An 18,436-nucleotide genomic window follows, 5' to 3' on the forward strand; every position below is an offset into this window, starting at 1 on the left:
CAGCAACCTGTGTGTTGTTTACACTGCAGTATCTGTGTCAATGAGGCCACTACCGTGAAAGCAGTGGATAGGGGATTCTAAAAGCAGGCTTGAGGAAGAGATTGGGAGGGGGGAGCTTTACATTTCCCATCTCCCCCGGCGAGTAATGGCCACGATTCAAAGGAGGTTCAGAGTGGCTTGCCAGCTTTTAAACATTCTGTATCTTGTAAGAATAAGGAGGCATATGGATCCATTAGGTTTAAATGCTATTGAAATTCCCAAGGATCATTGAAAACAGGTACTTACAAACGACCCTAAAGAGCTGAGACTAACCTCCCACATCAGCAGTACATGAGTTAAACATGTGGTTAACTACGGAAAGAGAGGTGGCACATGGGATATCAGTCCATGGGAGACGATGCTCCATATTAATTTATGGGACATCAATAATGTTTTAGTCTAAATGAACCTCCCTATATATATATAAAACATTCTTAATTATTGTTAAACCGTTACTTTCCACTTACCATCGATCTAGGAAATGACTAGGAGTTTTGGAGTGTGCTGACACAGCACTGTTCATCATGGGGGTCATCTTCCAGAGCAGGTGTCAATCTCTTTTACTTAATCTCAAAGCAGAGCTGGTGAAAGATTGAGTGGTTTTGCCTTTAATCAACTCTCTCTCTTTAAAGAAGAAGAAGGGGAGCCCATTAAGATCAGGTAACTTTTACAGGGACATTAACACTCTAATCCTCTTTGGGATAGTGAAACATTTGGTTTCTCGCCAGGTTCCCGCCAGGTCTGGGGGCAAACGTTACATTTTATAAGGTGACAGATGTAACAATTCTAAAAGACTAGGTCAGGCCATCAACATGAGGCGGCCTTCTATCTGGGATCCCTGAAGGTTGAGCTGAGTGGCCTCATCCCTTGTGAATCACTATTTTGGAGTTAGCATGCACCATGAGTATCAATGCAAGAGCATATTGTGTTCAATTGTACATGTTAGGATTCCAGAAGTGCCTCTAGAAGCTCTAAAAGACACAAGAATTAATAGTTACACAGTCTTCTGTGTAAAACATATTTCTCTATGGAGACCGGAAGGGTAAATTTGATGACATTAGCTGGATCATAAGCCTGGAGGAAGCTGCTGTGGTGTCCACATACTCAGTGCAGATTAGTTTTCTGGTGGCAACATCTTCTTCCAATACAAGCAGGTCATACTAAGACTCTGAAATTGAGGTCTAAATAGATTGACCCCATCATTCAAACCTATGGAGTTCAACAGTGCATCCTCCACAAAGCACCACATTGACAACACTCCTGAACAAATTCTAGAAGGCAAGCAGCATGCTAAGTCCTTAACATGAGCTCATCGATTAAATTAACCCAAAGACTTGGAAAGCATAGTAGTATCCGTTTTAGTTATAGTTAGTTAATGCTGTGATGAAGTACTTGACCCAAAACAACTTGGGGAAGAAAGAAAGACTTTATTCCACTAATGCATACAGGTTACAGTCTATTGCAGAGGAAAATCAGGACAGAAAGTCAAGGCAAGAACCTGGAGGCAGCTGCTGATGCAGAGGCCATGGAGAATTGCTGCTTCGTGGCTTGCTCTTCATGGCTTGCTCAGCCTTCTTTCTTATAGAATCCAGGACCACCACCCACAATGGACTGGGCCCTCCCTTGTCAATGACTAATTAAGAAAAATGCCCTATGGACTTGCCTATAACCTTACCATAGGGAGGCATTTTCTCAATTGAAGTTCCATCCTCACAAATGATTCCAGCTTGGGTTAAGTTGACATAAAGCTAGCCACCACAATATTGAATAATTCTTCCACTGATTACAACATGCCACATATTGTTCTAAATATATTGATGCATTGGATCTTGTAATAGCTTGCAGACTAATGATGGTGTTCTAGGTAAAGAAGCTTGGACATTTAAATAACTGGGACACATAGAGTACAGTAAGGCCATGTGTAGTTGTTTGAATGAGAATGATCCTCATAGGCTCATAGATTTGAATGTGTGGTCAACAGGGAGTAGCACTATTAGGTATGAACTTGTTGGAGTAGGTGTGGCCTTGTTGGAGAAAGTGTGTCACTGGGGATGGGCTTTGAGGTTTTACAACCCAAACCAGGTCCAGTAGCCTGCCCTTTCCCTGCTACCTGTGAATCCTGATATTAAACTATTAGCTCCTTCTCCAGCACCATGTCTGCCTGCCATGCTGATAATGGACTAAACCCCTGGAACTGTAAGTAAGGTCCAGTTGTGGTCATGTGTCTCTTCACAGCAATACAACACTGACTGAGACACCATGCCACATGCTTTGTGGATCCCACATTAGCTGAAAGTTCAGGGTCCCTTTTAAAAATCCAGAAAAATGCCACTAAAACTATGAAACAGAAAGTTTGTTTCCTTCTTCCAGAGTCAATCTCTTGATTATAACAGAATTTTTACTTGCTGCTTAATGCCAGTCAAGATAACAAAAAGTAATAATGTTAAATTACTAGCATTCATTTTGCTATTCACCTTTATACTGCATAATGTACAACAGTATATTTTAATATTAATAGCAAGCGTGAGATTAGTTAATTTGTATGTTGGTTAAGTCACTTAGATCTAGCACTTTTTGATTCATGGCTGTGATGTACATATTCTGTTCTTAGCATGGTAGAAATACTCTACCAAGTGAATGCAACCATTTTTGTGGTTCAGGTTCTGTGCACTCTTGTCCATGTGGGGGTAAGTAAAGCACAAGGAACATGAACTTCCCTAATCCTCTCTCTTCTCTCCTTCCTTCCTTCCTTCCTTCCTTCCTTCCTTCCTTCCTTCCTTCCTTCCTCCCTTCCTTCCTTCCTTTCTTCATTCCTTCCTTCTTCTCTCTCTCTTCTTCCTCTCTCCCTCCCTCCCTCCCTCCCTCTCTTGTTCACTGGCTTGCTTTCTGTGTCATGGTGCAGTGAACCCAGTTGCCTAGCATAAAGCCCCAGTGCAAGCAAGCTGGGGTTCAACCATTTGTGTTTCTTGGAATTGCATTGTCTTTTCGGCGGGTCCCCATAGAGATCTGTCTTGAGAGCATGGACTCTTGTCTGTGTAGTCAGCACCCCACCTCTTCCCTATCCCATTTAGCCACCCACGTCTGGAGTTCACCGAGCACTTAATACGAGCCTGGTGGTGGAACTCCTGAGCATCTTGATTCTGTGGCATTTTGTGTCCATGTGGCATCATGAGCTGGCACACATGCTGGCATGAGAGAGACTAACAGATGTACACCAAGTATGAACCTCTTCCAGTGGTGCACACGTGCCATGTGCCAGCAGGCTCAATGCGTGAAGCTCAAGTTTCAGAGACAAAAGTACAGGGACTTCAAGAGCCTTAAAGGAAGTGTGGATCTGAGCAGAAGGTCTCATGAGATCCAGTATTTCATTCGCAGGGCATGAAAATAACTGTCTGGAATGGTTCATGGTTAGCCAAGAAGAATTTAGGGGGAGGCTGATATATTTTCCTCATTCACTTCCTGTTTCTGGATAGTTCTCCCCTCTCCTCCTGCAGTCCTCAGGCTGACTTGGGTTCAAGGCAGGTACCAATGATGAGTGACTCTCTCCACTCGCCCATATTCCAGATCCACAGCCCCAGAAGCACTATCCTCCTCCCTAAGACTCAGTTTCCTCATGGCAAAATGAAAATAGTTTGTTGGGAGGGTTAACTGTTTACACACACACATAGCCTTTAGTCCAGGACTCAGCAAACAGTAAACACTTGATAAATTGTAGGTAACTATGGTATGGTTGTTATTGTCTAGGTTAGGCACATTTTTCCCAGGTGCTATGGCAAAGTACTTGACATAGACAATAGAGGAAAAAGTTTTATTTTGGGTCAATTTCAGAGGCCTCCACCCAAGGTGAGCTGCGTATCACTTTGTGTCTGAGGGAGACAGAACACCATAGTGATGGGGGCAGGAAGCAGAGGCTGTTCATCCCATGGCAGACAGAAACCAAAATGAGGGAGACTGAGAACCCAGGTCCTTCCAGGGCCTGCCTTTGCGTAGCAAGAAGCATCTTGGTCAGCCTGGTGATGGTGGCATGCACCTTTAACGCCAACACTTGGGATCAGAGACAGGTGTAGCTCTGAGTTTGAGATCAGCCTGGCCCACAGTGTGAGTTCCAGAACAGCCAAGGCCACACAAAGAGATCCTGTCTTAAAACAACAACAGCAGCAAAAATGAAACAACATGGTGGAGAAAAAGCTGCTCACCTTGAGGCAGCCTTTAAAGGAAGGGGGGGTGGAGAGAGGGAGGGAACAGAGAGAAGGGAGAGTGAGGGAACACTAGGTGTCAGCATTGAAAACCAAAGAAAAGGAGGCTTGAGAGGGGCGGAGCATGGGAGGAGCTGGAGGGAAGACACCTGGGAAGAATCTGATGGAGGGAGGGAAGGTATGGGAGAAGGGAAGCATTCTATTTCCATTAAAATATATTTAAAAATAAACCTATGGGTACCACTGTGGCACAAATGATGGCATGTGGTAACTAATACATTCTGATGTGTTTTAAGGCTCCATCCATAAGTAGGGTTGTGTTAAGTCTGGTCAAGGACTCATGACTTGTGGAACTCCCAGCCTCATATAGGTGAATCTACTACTAATATTTTGCTAAATGCATGTAATATCAAACTGCCCTCTAAATCCACATTTCTATACCTAAAGACCAAAGCGACTCTCAGGCCTCAGAGAAGCTTCTTTGCGCAGTGGTTGGTGGTTAATGGGAGAAACTCACGGCTGGAGAAGCCCAGGGAATAAGTGTCTTTGGAGTGTTCAGAAATAGGTGGGGCATCCATCTCACACCCCGCTTCTCAAGGTCCAGAGGCCATCGAAGAAAAGGAGAAAGAGACCATAAGAGCCTGAGGTCAGGGAAGACCAGATCAAAACAATGTCTTCTGGACACCACAGGGCTGCTGCCCTCATTACAGCAGCTGTGCTTACCTAGCCAAGACTTGCCAAAGACTAAGCCAGTCAACATTGTAGCATGGAAGAGAGAGGGAATCCTGAGCCCCCACCTTTAGTTGAGGAATTATTGACAACCGAGGGCTGCTGGGGGCGGAGTCTGTTTTCTTTAATAGTATGTTCCCTGATAGGTCAACCAAGCTCCAGTGAATGGCCCACACTCATGACTATATGGGCAGTGAAACTTGAACTCATTGGGTTATGAGAAGGGTTGTAAAACCACAAAAGTTTGGGGTTATGTGATGCAGAGTATATCTGGGAGGAGTTAGAAGGAAGAAGGGGCATGAATCTGATCAAAATATATTATATGAGTGTATGCAGTTCTCAAGAAGCCAGTAAAAACATTATGTTAAAAATCATCAATCCATGTGTTGATGAAGCCACCAATAAAGTCAGAACCTCCTGATCCATCACCTGCACCCAAACCTTTAACACCCAAGTCTTTGGAGGCTATTTTTAGGTTCAAGCTATAGCATTGTCTTTACATGCACTTTTTGGTTTGTCAGTTGGGAATCTTTGTTCTTTCAAGAGAGGTAATGAAGATACCCTGTGATGATCTGTTTTAGGAGGGATAGACTTCCCAAGTGGAGCCAGAGCTGGGGGTGTTCTGAGTTGCCTCCAGCGGTGACTTTTGTACCACTTCTGCTAGCTAGCATAGCCAGGAAAAGCTCAGTCTCTCCAGCAGTGGCAGCACCAGCTGCAGAAGCTCTGACGAAGGCTCAAAGCATGTCTTGAGATGTGTATGCAGTTTGATGAGGTGAGCTACAGTCTTTACAGGAAGCTGCTGGCGTATTAGTGTGGAGCACAGGAGTCCTGGGGTCAAGCTTCCAGTGTTGCAAAAATAAAATAAACAAAGAACACCAGCAACCAAAACTCCAAAAAGACTTCCATGAAGAGGAAAGTCATGATGCAAGCAGGCCCTTTTCCTGATCCCTCTCATCAGCCTCCTCTCCATCACTTACCATGTAGGAAGTAGCTAAAGCAGTGTCACTCAATGTCAAGGTCCCAAGATACTGGCATGAAATTCATAGATGTAGACTCCTGGGTCCCTTTGAGCTGAAACCTTCGCAAAGTTGGAACCAAGAAGCTACCTTTGACATGCTAAGTGCTTACTGCTTAGTTACCCAAGTCTGGGGATTTCTGTAGGAACCTAGATGCAGGGAAGGAGACACTTGTTCTATTTAAATTTTTTATATTTTGCGTAGGAGTGTTTTGTCTGCATGTGCATATGTGTGCCACATGTGTGCCTGGTGTCCATGGAGACCAAAAGAGAGCACTGCATGCCCTGGACCTGGAGTTACAGACAGCTGTGAGCTGCTACATGGTGCTGGGAATCAAATGGGTTCTCCAGAAGAGCCAGTGCTCTTAACCATTGAGCTATCTCTCCAGCCCCAATCTTATTAATGCCAGCACCAGGCAGGTTTTCCAACATTCATTGTGAGTTGAACAGATAGATAGCTGAACCCAAGGTACAGGGCCAAAGAATTCCTTCCAAGGGACTTGGGGGTGACTTACTTGGTAAACCACTTTGTACGCATGAGGGCCTGAGCGTCCAGCATTCAGGTTAAAAAAGTTCAGGCCCACAGCTTACCCCTGTAACACCAGCACTGGGGTTGTACAGACAGGAGGATCCTTGTGGTGCACTGACCAGCCAGTCTAGACAAAGCCAGTGAAAGACTTTGTATTAAAGACTAAGGTGAACAGAGATTGAGGAAGAACTTGATATTGACCTCTGACCTCCAAGTAGGGGTGTGTGTGTGTGTGTGCTCGTGTGCACAGTTTCTTTTTTAGATGAATCCCTTGGGACTGTTCATGCCTAGTAGTCAGTGTGTACCAACAAGGCTGTCAATATGCTAAGTATGGAATTTCTTTAGGCCTTGATAAAGGGAAATCCATGACTTTGACCCTAAGGTTCTTTTCTTCCTGGCCTAGCAACTAAGGGGTAGCCTAGGGTCTGGCAGGGAGTCAGTGTAGATACTTAGATACTTCTCTCTTCAAAGGTCTAAACTCAGCACCAGGTTGACTTATGTGGGGTTTTCCTGGGTGGATGGTATCCCAGCCAGTTTGATTTGATCTTGGTATAAAGGTCCCTGTTTCCACACATCCCACCAGAGACCCAGAGGTGAGGTGCCTTTCTTGGTCTGGTGTTGGCATCTTAGTGGGCAAATGCCATAGGCTATGCAACCACCTGCTGGGTTAGTTACTCCTAGAGACACCCTTGTGCTGTTGCCTCCACGGTACTTGAGTTCTGAGAAACCCTGGGTGAGACTGGAGGAACCAGCACACGGCAGGCAGGCATGCAAGCCACAGTCGTGAGAGCTGTTGGTGGGGTCTGATTGATAAGAGGCTGCTTGCTGCCCACGTGCCCATGGTACACAACAGAAGGTAGTGTGGCCCGGGACATGGTGGGGGAAATCCTCCTTTCCAGTTACTGGCTAAGTTTGGTAACATCTCTGAATGCCTGCCCATGACAGTCTTAGTTCCATTACTTTCATTAATAGAAAGAGTGGGGCTTACAGAAATCTCACCCAAGGCCGAATACATTTGTTAATGCAAGTGATATAACTCTGGAGTTACTGTAAATATTCCCACCGTCCCATTAAGAAATCTGGGTAGTGCTTTCATTAAAACTCATCTATTCATGCTTCTCTTAGGCGAATTTTGTGAATCAAATGGTTTAACTCCTTGTAGGTTTGTGAATCTTTTGGTGATCATCCTGTTTTGTTTATTTAACTCTTCACATCATTCTTCTGGGGGAGAACACCAGCTCTCAGCTTGAACTCTGCTGTGCTGGCTCTGCTCCTTTGGGCTCTGAGGAAGAAGGAGGTTGGTCCCTGCTGAAAGCAGGCAAGGCTGTACTGGTTAGTGAAATGGAATGTGGACACAGAAGCCGTTGCTGAGTGGGCTATTGCTTCCTTCCTTAAGCCAAGATAATTGAGCTGTCACCGTTAGCGTTTTATTGGTTCAGAGTCAGGTTAGGACTGGAGTCTTCCTTCCCAGTTCCTTCAGTGCTCCACAGAGAAAAAGAACAAGCAGACAATTCACTGGAGAGTTTTGAGGAAGGTTGCAAGGAAAAGGCAGTAGTCAGCCCCTGTGGTTTCAGGGAACCCCGGAAAGGAGGGGGCATTTAAACACTTCAAACCAGAAAGGAAATAGAAAGCCCTTCCACTTAGTATGTCAAAACCAGCTCAGAAATATGACAATTCGGGTAAAGCATTATGATTCCTAGCCAGTCTGGTCATGATCCTCTGGCAGACTGCACAGTCACGGCTGTGAGACACTGGAATGAGAGGTACTATATAAATGTCAGATGTTACATAAATGTCAGGAACCATTATTGTTTCTTAATGGGGCTAAACTGTTCCTAAGCAAAGCTCCAACTCCCAGCCAGGAAGTTCTTGTTGAAGTTCTAACCACCAGTCACCCACCAGAAAAGAATGAGCATCACTGGTTCTGCCAGAGCACCCAAGTGGGATTTGGAGCTGTATGTGGATTGGAGGGGGTCCCTGCTCACCGTTCTGGAGTCTGCCTTAGCTCACCTGTGAAATAGGGATAATTACAACACAGCCTCACTTCTTATTGTGCCAAGGTGCTGCGAGGAAGAAGAGCATGACCCTGGTGTGATTGCAAAAGTTTAGCCAAGTGTGAACTGTTGCAGATTGACAGTGGTCATTTTGAATAAGCTTTCAATGCTCCCCAAGGGGAGAGCTTCCAAAAGGAAACCTAGCCCTTGGCCGGGATGAGGAAGGTGATAGTGGTGGCGACTGGCCCACGTTGAAAATGGCAGTCTTCGTTTCCTGCTGTAGACCTGGCCCTAGATTCTGTATTCTAGCCCTGACTCGGCTGCTTCCCAGCCGGTGAGCTTGGGCCAGTAACCGAGGCTCTGGATTCAATGGCCAGGGCCCTTCCGGCGCTGACGCGAAGTCTAAATCCGGCTCATCACTTGGCTCTTGGCTGAGATTCACCTTTCGCCTTCAGTAGCGACACTCTCAGCTCCTCACACACACCGTGAAGGACTAGGGAAGGCTGGGGGCTGTGTGTAGCCCTAGTGAGTGTGCCCAAGAAAGAAGTTATGCCCTTGAGAGTGACACGGAGAGGGGAGGCGAAGTGTAGATATAATGCTGAGAAGCCAGCATTGCAGAGAACACTGCAATGAGGTCACAGCTGTCGCAGGCAAAGGAGCTTGGTTATCTCTTGGGGATGGGGGGAGCGTCTTGCATTTATAAGTGCAAAAGTCTCTCACCCATCTACTTCAGCGTCTGATTGTCATCTCTCTTGTTCACACCCCAAACCTAACTCATTTTTGATCATACTGGCACTCCGTTTCGGAGAGCTCGTGTTCGTGTCTCCTGCGTGGTCCTGTCTGAAGCCATCAGGATTGTTTCCAAGCTGACTCATACCACTAATGTTGGGGAGCCGTGTTACTCGGCGCTGGGCTGTGCAAGCTGTTGCTTGCGCGGTCGCGGGCGCCGCCGCCTCGTGCACCCAGGTCCGCTCGAGGGGCGGGGTCTGGGCGGGGCGGGGACGGGGCACGCCCCCTCGGCGTGCGGGCCCCGCCCCTCTCTCCCTCCTTCCCCGGCGGACCGCAATGATTTAGAAGTTCAGGAATCCCACGTGACGTCACCGGGGGGGTGATGTAATGCACTCTAAATAGAATGTATTGTAATCTTTGCTCAGTCCAACGTGGTCCCTTCACCCGGGCTCGGCTCTTGCCTTCTCCACACTTGTTTGGTAAGTTCCTAAAAATACGGCGCGGCCACTTCTGGGGCTTTTGCATTTAGCCACTTTCGCTGCACTTGCCGCGCGAGCCGACTTGGGAGCGTCCTTGTTTGCAGGGGTTGGTTCTCCACTGCAGCCGCGAGGTTACTTGGTCCAATGGGCAGGTCACAGGGCAAGGAGTAGGGAGGATGCGATGCATTTTTCCCTCCTTGGTTTGTGTTTGTAAACACTTTGGCGGATCAGAGGGAAGTCTGGTCCCAATTGCTGGTGGACTGTGGAGTTGTGCTGTGTCCTGTAGCCACCCAGAGACCCCACGCCGTTTCCGTCCCGGAGCGCGTCTCGGTGGTTGCTGCGCCGTGCGACTGGAGGGATGCTGAGTGGAGCCAGCGCCGTGTCCGACCCAGTGTGCGTGCGTGAATGGGAGCGCGCGTGAGTTTCCCTGACACGGGGAACAGTTATGAATCGGGGGTGTATGTTTGCCTCCAGAGCCCTGGCAAAGAGCGGAACCCTCCTGAAGTGTGGTCAAGCGGCGGCGGCGGCGGCGGCGGCGGCAGCAGCAGCGGCAGCGGCAGCAACAGAGACCGCGAACCAGGAGCCTCCCCTGCGTCCCCAGTTTCTCAGTGAAGCAGCGGAACCCCTGGAGAAAGTTTGCAAACTTCCAACCGATGCGGCAAAGGCGCCGGGTCAACTAGGGGTGGCCAGGCGAGTGCGCAGGGGGCTCGTTCTCCCTCGGGTGCCCGAGCGGCCGCAGCCACTTCTCGAGACCAGCTGCTGGCTGCAGCTGGTGGGCGCACGCCCGGGGAGGGGCGGTTGCCCTTGAAGGGCACTTGACTTTCGCTCCAGGCGCTCCCACTCCAGAGTGCTCCAGGCCCCTCGCCTTCACGCCTGCAGCCGCCTCCCGCCTCCGTCCCCTTCGAGCTGGCACAGTTACCTCTTCCGGGCTGCCGCCCCAAATGACAGCTGGGGCCCGAGCCGCGCTGCGCACAGGCGGTTCTCAACACCCTGCGATGGAGCCTGTCTTTAAACCAGATTCCCCACCGAACCGCTTAAAGTTTTCACAAAGTTCTTAGAGGGTCCAGACAAGAAAGAGCCGAGATGCCCCTCCCTCCCACCCCTGACACATCAGGGGGACTACATCTCCTATATCCTGCTTTTGGGGAGGGGGGTGTCATAGATTTATTTCCAGGAGATGTTTAGTAGAAAAAGCTCCAACTTTCCCTGAACGAGTACCGCCCCCACTTGATGCTGGTTCAAGACCGGGAACTGGAGTGGACTGCTTGTGCATTTCGGTGTCAGAGTATGCAAAGCTTGTTTGGCTTTTTATTTTTCCCTCTCCCTGACATGTGTCAAAGAATAAAGCCTGGCTACAGGTCCATTACGTCATTCAGCAGGCCAGTAAGTGTTTGATTAAGGGCTTCAGATACTCAAGGGTTCAGGGGCTCAGAATGCTGACAAAGCAACTTGCTTTCGCTCCCCACCCCCACCCCCGGGCAATTGAGGGTTCCCTGGACACCGCTATTGCCCTCTCTTCCCGACCCCTCCTTCTCCAACCCTCTCCCGCCCACCTCGTTATCAGTGGGCCAGCCCCGCCTTTTACAGTTTGCCTCGGGGGAATGCTGTCCCAGGAGTGAGCTTCTGGTGTCTGAGTGCAGTACCTGATGAGCGCTCAATCTGCTCTTTTCTGTTATTTAAGAAAGGCACTAGCCAGGCCCCTTTCCCGGGCGAGAATGCTCAGCCTAGATAGAAAAACCGCTTGGAAAGGTTTTGACTTCTAATATGCTAATACCATGTCCCTGTGGCGATTTAGGAAAGCAACACAGCTAAGAGCCAGGAGTCCAATGAACCCTGCAGCTCTAGGGGAAGGATGAAGGAGCTGACTAAATCGGGTTTAGCAGAGAGGATCTAGATTAGACGTTTAATTTCCAAAGTGAGGGGATGTGTCTGACAGCTGAAAGCAACAAACAGCACATTGCAGTGTGTGGTACTTTCTCGTTCTTAGGCTGGAGTTTGTCTGCGGAGGAGGTTAAATGCCCAGTTTACAGAACGGAGTTAATATCTTCCCCCTTGCCCTTTAAATCAACACCAGCGGCACCACTACTGTGACTTGCTCAGGGGACAGAGAGAGAAAACTTTTGGGGTGAGTGAAGAATGATAGGCAGAATCAAGTATAAACAAACTCGGGGACTAGCTTTTGGCTCGAAGAGGACAGGGAACTTGGGTATTCTTTGATTTGGAGACAGAGGAAGTTAAATAAAGGAAATATTCTAAATAGGTGGTGTTACTTGAAGAACACGTGTTTTGTTATAATTAGATGTACTTGTTCTAGTGTGCTCTAGTTTGAGAGGAGGCTTTGTGAACTCCTGACTGGAGTCTGATTGACACCCCTTCATCAAGTTTGTGGCGGTATTTATTATTTATTCCCATCTAGACATGGAAACGTATAACTCCCTGTGCAATGCATGGGCATTGAAAATGTTAAACTTCTTGTTTGTGATGCAGACTTAAGGGGAAAATGGCCGGGTCATGGGCCCTGGAGAGTGTGATTAATGATCAGTGATTTAGTGATCAGTGATTAGTGGTTTTATTCAAACTGTTACCTCTGACCAGAAGCACACATCAGAGGATTAACAGGCTCTTTAGATAAATGCTCATTAGTGGAAGGGAAAAGCAAAGATAATAGGCGTGCACCCAGGGACAACTTTCGAAGAAAATCATTCCCGTCTTCAGAATAATAAGCTCTATTAACAGAAAGCCCTTTTAATTTAAAACTTGCTTTTATCTTGTAAATCAAAGTTAGATGTAAAAGTTTGTAGTGCCATTATAACCTAAATTTTCCCATATCCACTAGATGTGGATTATCCCAGTAGCGATATTTTTTTTATTTAAATAAACAATTGGACCTTTAGAGTTGCTGAACCTTGACAAGCTTAGCTCCCAGGGTTGGAAGGTGTCCCCCCTTTATGGATGGAGATTGCACTTTGCTAACTAGATGGCGCACTGTTATTTGGTGTTGTGTGCTGCAGAGCACAGGGAGCAGGAACTGAGCATGTAGCTGCTTGCGAGGTGTTCTTCAACACAACAAAGTTCATTCTGTGAAGGATTGGAGGCTAGACAGTTCTACAAGTTTTTAGTCATATTTTCCATGTCTGTTAAATCTAGGGAGTTAAAGGCTACTGGAAAAATTAGTCTCATTACTAAAAGAAACGTAAAGAAGGAGGGGGAAGAAGGTTCCAGAGTACATGAGGGACCTCTGAGCTACAGAGTGACTGAAGTACCAGGTCTGTTCTCCTTTAAGCTAAGAGCTAGTTCACACTCTTCTGAAACACTGGGGCAAGTGCTCAAAGATTTGTTTCCTTTCTGAACTTGCTGGCTAAAGGAAGTTACAAGAGAGAAGGGACATTTTTGATCTGGTGACTGCAGAAGGCAGCACGTCGCGGTTTTACTCTACGAGCCATGGTAAGAGCATGCTTATGTTTATGAGGCAGAGAAAGCACTGTGCATGGCATCAGTGGAGAGGTCAACCTTATAGGTCACAGACGGGACTTGGAAATAATGGATTTTTATTTTGCATGTGTATGATTTTTGTTAGTTTGCTTGGATTGGTAAGATTCTGTGCAGGTGTGTGTGTGTGTGTATGTGTGTGTGTGTGTGTGTGAGAGAGAGAGAGAGAGAGAGAGAGACAGAGAGAGACAGAGAGAGAGACAGAGAGAGAGACAGAGAGAGAGACAGAGCGAGCTTCATTTCTGGAGTGAAATATGTCCACGAGCCTGTACATTGTAGGGAAGCTATGGAGAAGAGTAGGCAAACGAGGTGTCAGGTGAAGTCCTCCCTCCAGAATACTTTTGTGAGTCACTTTAATAAGCACCTGAGTTTTAGCAAGAAGGTGTTCTTTAAAAAGAAACCCCAAGATTAAAGACGAAACAAAACAAAACTCCACTTCCACACTCAAGCTTAGATACAGGCTTCCGCAAAGGGTGCTGTTGATTAAATACCAGTTTTCCTTTAGTTTTAAACCTCTAAGATAACTCACTGCCTTCTCACACACTTTCTCATTTTATATCAATTTGTTACTTTAATTCCTTTTTTTGCATCAGTATCTTATTTTCAGCTTTCCTCAGAGTAAATGCATTTATTCAGTTGATGACATCTCCATGTCAGAGTTTTTAAAAATGCAAATGGCCGAATTACCTGTTGGGCAGGAGTTTGAACTTGCTGGCTTTTTATACTGAGCAGTCAGCTTATTAGATTGATCCCGGAAAAAAAATAAAATCCATGCCTTTATTTCTATCTTGCTTTGATGTTTCACCTTTTGAATAGGTGGTTAAACAAATGTTAGGCTCTTAGAAGGTTTTTCCTGTATGTCTTTCCAGTTGTAGAATATTTTTATTATAACTCTTTGCCAGTTTCTCACACCTGCATGCTTGAAACGCTTTAGAGTTTTTCTACTGTGATCCAAACTGATGTCACAGTCCCGGTATCCCATTTCCTACTGGGATTTACTTTTTAGAAATGATAAATAATTGCAGTGTTCATCTTCAGTTGACAGCTATTTTGTTGGGGTCTGATGGTGCCTGCATCCTCCAGATGTGAATGTCGTCTGTGCAGTTGCATTTCTTCTGGTTGTACTGATAGACTCAACCGAGGATCGGAGTGGTCTTATTATTTTAGTCATCTTTTCTTTTCTTTTCCCTTTCAAAGCAATGCAGTTAGTCACAAAATTAATGTGATCAAGGCTGGTGTTTCCCATCTATATGCTGCTTTTGCTGCTTGCAAATTGGATTTCCAAGGCATTTTAAGATTTTTTTCTTTTAGAGGCTGCTTTCTTGGATGAAGCTGGACAATGATCTCAGTCAATTCATTATCTTGTCCAGTTTGACTGCTGCTGTGTTATGGGAATCAACTAAGGGGTTTTATAAATTAGTGCTTAAACCTTTAAATTGAGGACTATTTCCAAACTCTGTTTAAGAGAAATGATGCCATTGAGATAAGGAGATGAACAGAGAGCAGTAGCCTTGAATATTTAAGTCTGGGAGATAAACCTCACAAAGAACCTCTCCCTGCTGCCATGTGTGAACTAAATGAACTGTTTTGTCACAGTGCTCTGTGCAGGGACTGGCACTTTAAAGATGACTTCATGTAATGTGTTTACCACATAATTATTAGATTTAATAATAAAGACAAATGAACAGTTAATATATTCTTAAAATACTCATTAGTTCTATAGTTGGGAATCAACAAAAGAGACTTTTCAGAAAGAAGGAAGGCTTCTTAGGATTTCCCGGGTAGTGATAACACTCCTCCAAAAATACCAGGAAAATTTTGGAGAAAAGTTTGTGGGACTTTCAGAGAATTCTCAGAGTTCAGGAAAATTGAGGAGTGCTTGTGATGTGTCTCGAGATGCCAGTTTGCTTTTGCTACGGGTTCAACCTATGGTCTCCTCCCTCTTTTAATCTGAAAGTTAGTCAGGGATAAATGCACTGGTTTGAAATTGAATATTTAAATAGATTTGTTCTATTTCCTTAAGGTTCACATTTCTAATCTCTGTCCCCCAAATTAATTAGAATGGAAAACCACCGTGTTGGTATTGGACTTGACCCGATCCTGGAGGGAGTTAAAAGGGATCTTTAAAACTCAGCCTAGAGACTGTGATGGTGGGTAGAAACCAGTAGCTGTATAGAGAAGCTGGAGCCAGGAAAAAGACTCCTGGTCAACCTCTCCAATGAGTAGAGAGACCCTGAAGCCTGGTTATTACAGTCCTTAACTTATCCAAGGCCCATGCCAGAGAGTGGGAACCAGGTCTGAATGCCTGGCCCCTGCCTTCAGCTCAGAATTCTCTTTCTGCCAGGCAGGTTGCCTAAATGCCCCTGCCAGGGACCCAGGCAACAGAAGCCAAGGTTCTGGAAACTTTCCTCTTTTCAAGCCTTTTCACCGACAACCTTTCAAAGATAAGTTTTTAAAACTGACTTGACTGTCTTGACCAAACAAACTGTAGTTTCTAGTCTATATTTGCATATATATATATATATATAATGCTAATTTTCCCAATACTGACATTTAAAATTTTTTTCTTAAAGTCTTCTTTATGCTGATAATAAGCCTCACAAAACCTACTCGGCTCACTTGGACTCATTTATTTTTGCCGGGCACCCACCCATCTGCAATATATTATGTTTTCCGGGTGAGCATAGGAGTGAGTTTGGAGGTAAATACTGTCCTGTGCAAAGTGAGTTGTCTGGAAGCATGCTCTTTGGGTTTCATTGGCAAAGCTTGACTACTTATAACTAACAGGAATAATTTAGCAGCACAGAGGGCTCCAGAGCACTGGGCATTTTCTTTCTGATTTAGGCTCTGCTGCCACTGGATTGGAGAACAAGAGGATCTAAGCAGAAGCCTTGAATGCATGCACTGTGTGTCGTTTGGCTTGACCGGCAGCTTGCCCTTCCAGGCCTTTGCATTTTATATCAGAATCCAGGCCTCTCTCATTCTCTCATCACACCAAGGAGCCCCTACGTTGTAGGCATGATTTCTCAAATGTAACTCGTTTTAGCTAACTTTATGTAACTCTCTCTCTGCTGGATTCCCAAGGAGAAAACTGGGCAACAACAATAACAACAAAATTATTTGTTTTTTTATTTAAATTAGCTGACTATTGGAAGAAAGACATTTGGTCAATTTGGTAGGACCATGTCACTTTATCAAAACTGGAATTTTCTGTTTGAGCAAGCCTGGCTTCTAAAGCTCAGCTTTCAACTTTTGCAACCCAGAAGGCACCGGGGATAAAGTCCATGTCTACCAGGGCACTGAGGTGTGACATGGTGAAAGTTAGGATGTACCTGATTTGCCTCACTGCAAGGACAACATTGTGATTCCTCAGAGTGGAAAACAACAGGGTTAGGAATTGTGAGTCAAAAACAGCTCTCCGGATGCTGGCAACTCCAGTGTCAGTAGGTCCGGTCTGTCTGGTCTGGTCTGGTCTAGTCTGGTCTTTTCTTTCTTTCAGGGCCCCGCTAATTGTAAGCATACACACTTTATCACTGAGCTATACCCCAGGTCCAGGGTCATTTCTTCGTTGAAATGCAGCAAAAAGTTCTCTTCCTCCATTCTTTGCATTTACTTCATGTTAATGTTTTGCTAGATTTTTCTTTTAAATATCCATCCTTTCAGAGTAGTTCACACTCTGGTAGTCCTACGATGCTACCTCACACATGTGTTCACAACAGAGAGGGGCTCTTTCTCCATAGATAACTCAGCTTTCTTATCTGACCTTTGAAGAAATGATTAGTGAGACGAAATAGGGAACACCAGTTGGCAGTCACCTGTTCTACCCATCATTCCTAGCTCCACAGTGATGTGCTCTCTATAGCAATAGGTAAAGAGAGGCTAGAAAGCCCCCAAGTTGCACCCAATTTAGCGGATTGTACTGCCCGTGTCTCCTCTATTTTGAGACAGGGACTCGCTGTGCAGCTCAGGTTGATCATGTGAAGTGTAGAGAAGCCACAATGCAAGAAACGGAAGTTCATTTTTAATAACTGTTTAGCCCAGTATATCCCAAATATTATCATTGCAAATTTCAACATATAACTAATATAAACCATCAATGTGGTAGTTTACATTCTTTTACATTTTTGGTATTAAGCCTTTGAAATCTGGGGTGTATTTTACTATATGAGCTTTGGGTAGCCACATTTGTCAAGTGCTCAATAGCCATGTGTGGCCAGTGACTACCATGTCAGACAATTAGAGTCTGTACATGGCCCTTAATCATGGCAGCCCAAGGGGACCACCTGTGACACTTAGAAAATAATCCACAGGCTTCCTCTAGGCTAGTCCTAGTTGATTGACTTTGGGGTGGGGCTGGGCCTCTATATGCTTATGAAGACCCTGAAGAGTTTAAAGTTCTCCCTAGTCTTAATCCTCTGCTATGATTCTACTTAAGAAAAGAGACCACAAGGAAGTGTTCACTCAGAGTTTGGGGGCAGCAAGCAGTGGATACAGGAATGCCTCGCTTTACAAAATGCAAGTAAGGAAATGTAATTAGGGGATGTCAGTCAGTCAAGGCACTCGCCACCAGTCCTAAACACCTGAGCCCAATCCCCAGAGCCCATGCAGTAAAAGAAAAGAACCAATTTTTCAGGTTGACCTGCACACACATTCTGTAGCTTGTGCACACCCATAAACACAACAAAATAAATGAACAAACAAATAAATGCAATAAATTAAAATGGAAACAGGGTGAATGAAAATGAAACTACAGGATGACTCATTTAGAGATGGCTCTGAGAACCAGACGTGAGCTCCGTTATATATAAGCCCCGAATGTGGCTGTCTAGAACAATGTGCTGTTTACATGCCGCTCGTGGAGCCTCCACTTGGGAAAAGGCAAAGATCCCCACAGTTTGCTTATTTTGCCCGCTTACTTTTGTGCCCCTGGTACTACTTGCCTGTAGCTGTTTTGGGAGGGAAAAATGTTACTTCACTGGAGACATCTGGATCCCTTGGAGTTTCTTCTCTTCAAGCCTTTAACAAGCTTTGTGTCACTGCTTAGACCAAAGTCACTTAGGGCAAGACGTTAATTATCATCTCCCAGCCTGAAGGCATTCATCCTGTTTGTGACTCTCGAAAATATTTTAAGACTCAGTATTTCTCAACGAACATTGGGAAATCTGATTATATTTACCTGTGTGTATTTACATACTTGTGTTTTCATACTATTTCAGTACATGCATACTATAGGATGC

The 18,436-nt window shown here is 45.5% G+C and overlaps 1 protein-coding gene across 1 annotated transcript in view; it reads left to right on the forward strand.

Moving 5' to 3' along the window:
- The first annotated feature begins 9,667 nt into the window (after nt 1-9,667).
- Nucleotides 9,668-18,436, forward strand: part of Creb5 (cAMP responsive element binding protein 5) — a 390,725-nt gene continuing 381,956 nt past the window's right edge. Inside the window, exon 1 of the mRNA XM_005076816.4 lies at nt 9,668-9,710. The gene's annotated coding sequence lies outside the window, so the exon portion shown is untranslated. The remainder of the gene's footprint in view (nt 9,711-18,436) is intronic.

Source organism: Mesocricetus auratus, unplaced genomic scaffold (genome assembly GCF_017639785.1).
Source record: "Mesocricetus auratus isolate SY011 unplaced genomic scaffold, BCM_Maur_2.0 Super-Scaffold_100676, whole genome shotgun sequence".
Lineage (NCBI taxonomy): Eukaryota > Metazoa > Chordata > Mammalia > Rodentia > Cricetidae > Mesocricetus > Mesocricetus auratus.